Source organism: Pristiophorus japonicus, chromosome 10 (genome assembly GCF_044704955.1).
Source record: "Pristiophorus japonicus isolate sPriJap1 chromosome 10, sPriJap1.hap1, whole genome shotgun sequence".
In the NCBI taxonomy this organism is placed as follows: Eukaryota; Metazoa; Chordata; class Chondrichthyes; family Pristiophoridae; genus Pristiophorus; species Pristiophorus japonicus.
The window spans coordinates 105,496,064-105,500,163 of NC_091986.1; the positions used below are offsets into that span (position 1 = coordinate 105,496,064).

The 4,100-nt window shown below is 49.2% G+C and overlaps 1 non-coding gene across 1 annotated transcript; it reads right to left on the reverse strand.

Moving 5' to 3' along the window:
• Positions 1-3,540: 3,540 nt before the first annotated feature.
• Positions 3,541-3,737, reverse strand: LOC139275415 (U2 spliceosomal RNA). The gene has a single exon (XR_011595716.1). It is a non-coding gene; the product is annotated as a U2 spliceosomal RNA (small nuclear RNA).
• Positions 3,738-4,100: the final 363 nt, after the last annotated feature.

Genomic DNA, 4,100 nt, shown 5'->3' on the forward strand with positions numbered 1-4,100 from the left:
AGAGGGCTCATCCCCTTGAGTCCCAAGAGATCCTATAATCCCTTGTGAGCACAGGTATTTAAGGAGGCTTCACGGGTTGGAGAAGCACGCTGGAAACCTGCAATAAAAGACTAAGGTCACACTTAACTTTGAGAGTGTTCAGTCTGACTCTTTCTCCATACACAACAGAGACACTCATTGATACTATGGAGGGAAGGAGGCCACTGGGAGCCATAGCCAGGATGACATCCTGGAGGCAATTGGGAGCGAAAGCCATGATGACACCCTAGAAGCCACTCCCTCTGTTGGTACCATGTCCGATGAGGCTGAGGAAGAGGGGTCAGTGCTGCCAGCACCGTGTCACTGCTTCCTACATTTGCACGCGCTAGCTCAGATGCTAGGAGTATGCAGTCGGGAATGATAGATTTAACAGAGGGGTCTGCACTGGATAATGCACAGGGACCTAGCGGGCTTCAGCATTGTGAAGGGACACGGCAACCTCGGGTGCCATCTTGCCGGGGGGTGCGTTCGCGCGGGAGTTTTGCTGAAGAGGACTCAGACGAGCCCATCGATGCCGGGGCTTATGAGAGAAGGGTCGAGGCCATGCATTCCCAGATGTTGGGGGCAATGGCAAGGGTGCCCGAGAGCCTGCCGCAAGTGGCCAGGAGCGTGGAGGAGTCCGCCTCCCGCATTGTGGACAGCTCTGTGCACACCATGGAGCCTATCATTGCCAGTGTGCAGACGATGGTGGACTCCCAGAGTGACCATGCACGTCCAGCTGTGATGCTGCAACTCATTGATGATGTGACAGCTGCCATATCAGCACAGGCGCAAGAGAACGAGTGTATCGGTGCTGCTTTGGAGAGGATGGCAGCTCAGAATGCTTTTATACACTCTGGGCAACTGGCCACGGAGCGTTTTATTGCTGTCATCTCTGGTGGCCTCAAGACTGTAACTGCTCTTATGCGGTTTCAGCTGGATGCCATGCGAGATCTGATTGTTGCCATCGTGGCTGGGTTCACCACCGTCCACGGGGAACCTTCCGGTGTTGCGCCACCCCACCAACCTGTGCTCCCTCAGATTGGTGGCGATGGTGAGGGCCTGCCCCCGCGGAGTGGCGCAGGCTCCTCGGACCAGGTTGATGATGTGCTCTCTCAGGATCACAGCAGTCCTGACCCCAGTCCTGTCACTGCCATTGCCAACAAGCATGGAATCGCCCGAGCCAAAGCCGTCTGAACGCACTGAGGAAGGTGCTGCCCAGTCTGCAGCTAGCATTTCCAGGGCCAAAGCGGGTCGAGGGCGTCCTGGAAGGATATCTGCAGTTTTGACACCTGAAACACAGCAGTCTTCCCAGACCCATAAGCAGCCACAGGGGAGACACTGCAGCATAGTTCGAGAATGGGCTTGCATAAGAGGGGTTATAAGGAGATGCGCAAGTGTGATAAATGATTATGGGCTAGACCTTCCACTTTTTTTCCATCGATACCGTCCACTTAACGTCCATTTTAACGCTGAGATGAGGTATAACGCCCAGATATCACCCATTTAGCAACAAAATGGAAACTAACACCCATGTATCGCTCACTTATCGCCCAGTGTTACTTTCGGCATGTACTTAATGCCGAGAAATAATAATATCGCCCGCCCAATCTTTTTCGGCGTAAAAATCAGAATGGGCGAAAGTAACGCCCGTAATATCGCCAAGCGTTGCTTGCGGCATGTAGATAACGGCGAGAAATAATAATACTGTCTGGCCACATTCTTTTGCCGTAAAGATCAGAATGGGCGAAACTAACACCCATAATATCGCTGAACGTTACTTTCGGCACCTCGCACACATATCGCTGAAAATATCGCTTGCCAAAAAGCCCACTAAAAAAAAGTTGCTCTCACCTGAACTAAACCCAGCGGTATAGATGCCATTTTGTAAATCGGAGGTTGGTTCATATAAAAGGCTGCTTCAACTTCTGGGGAGTTTTGATGTACTATACAGTTCTTTTAAGGTGATTTGAACATCTGAACAAACATCTTATCATACTGTGGACGATTTGAAGTTATTTTAGGTGTTTTAGTAGGTAAATTTATTGTTTGTGAACAATAGGTATAATACTGATTGTGATTGCAATGGGACCTGTAATTTCTCAGCCTCTCTTGATGACTACACACATGCTGCAGACTAGAGATGCAGAAAGTATATTCAAGAGCATTATGTGCCCAATCAAAGAGGTCGCAGACTGCTGAGGAGGACGAGACCTTACACCCCACGTACTTACAGGGAGAAGCGGTGTTATCTGAACTTGTCCGATAACATGTGCCTTAGGAGACTGCGCTTCTGGAAATAGGTTATCAGTGAGATATGCCAGCTCATTAGGGGAGATGTGCAGCCTGCCAACACCATCAGGACTGCACTGTCCGCCGAGGTCAAGGTCACTGCGGCACTTGCCTTCTATGCATCGGGTTCCTTTCAGGCCTCAGCTAGCGACATTTGAGCTATATATCAGCATGCCACACATTGCTGCATTAGACTGTTCACTAAAGCCCTGTACGCAGGCAGGATGGACTTTATCAGCTTCCCTATGACCAGGGAGACACAGACTGAGACGGTTCCAGGAATTTCCAGAATTGCAAACTTCCCCAAGGTGCAGGGAGCAATAGACTGTACGCACATCACGATGCGAGCACCTTTTCAGGGTGCAGAGGTTTTTCAGAACCGAAAGGGATTCCACTCCCTGAATGTGCAACTCGTTGTCGACCGCCAGCAAATTATAATGGCAGTAAATGCAAAATTTCCAGGCACACCCATGATGCTCACATCCTGCGTGAGAGCACTGTATCTGACATGTTTACCAGTCAGCCACAAGGGCAATGCTGGATGCTTGGTGACAAAGGATATTGCCTCTCCACCGGGCTGATGACCCCCCTACATACCACCCACACAGAAGCGAGAAGTAATACAACAAGAGCCACAGAGCCACACGCAATATCGTCGAGAATACCATTACAGTGCTTAAGCTGCACTTTAGATGCCTGGACCACTCAGGAGGCGAGTTACAATTCATGGTGGTGTGCTCCATGCTGCACAACTTGGCCATCAGGAGGAGATAAGAATTGCCAGAAGGGACTGCCAGTCCACCTCAGGAGGGAGAGGAAGAGGAGGACGATTGGTGGACGCTGACCTCGGGCCAGACAATCAGGCTGATGATGAAAACATGCCCCCGGCCCCTCTAGACTGCAGGAAAGGGCCTGTGGTGGCTACATAGCTGCAAGGCTCTTACGTCAGCAGCTCATAAATGAACGCTTTGCTTGAAATAATGTTGGTGGTATTTACAAAGCTCCAAGACTGCTATGTCTGCAGCTCATACATGAATGGTGTGCATTACCTTGGTGACAGTTAAAGTTTAAGTTTTTTTTTTTATTCGTTGCCAATCTTTCCAATTCTTTGTCAGATCACAAACGCCAGAGGTCACCTTGCACACATCAAGGATCATCCTGCGCCAATGCTCTTAGCCAAAAGGCCTAGAGCCCAAGCACCGTTCCTGGAAGTACTGCAATACCAGGTTCGTGCCATGGAGGTGGATGGGTCAGGCCCCCCACACACCTCCGTGGAGGTGGATGGGTCAAGCCACCCCACCCACCTCCTATTTCCAAAAAGCATAGGAGAATCACCTTCCTGATCCAGGGAGAACCACGTTGGGGTCATGGTTACTCCCGTGTCAGGTCAGTTGCGCATGATCTTAGCCAAAAGGCCGAGAAGCGATTAAAGTTTAAGTTGATTCAAGTGAGGTTGAATTATCCCCTTTCATGTTAAGGAATCACCAGTGTGTAACGGTGCAGCTATCTGAGACAATGTGCAACAAGGTTATGTTAAATAAAAAACATTTAATGGGAACATTGGCATAAAATCATAATTATAACTGTAAAAAAACAACCCACCCCACCCCACAACAAATTAATAACATTTATATAATTCATTAAATGTTAAACATTTCCAACAACACTTCATAAACAGAACACAAATGCAAAAAAACAAGGTGCCCCCCTCCCCCCAAACCTCCCAACAAAATAGCAGCAACAACATAAAAATACTGTGACCAAGACAACACCTGCAGCCATGCACCTCA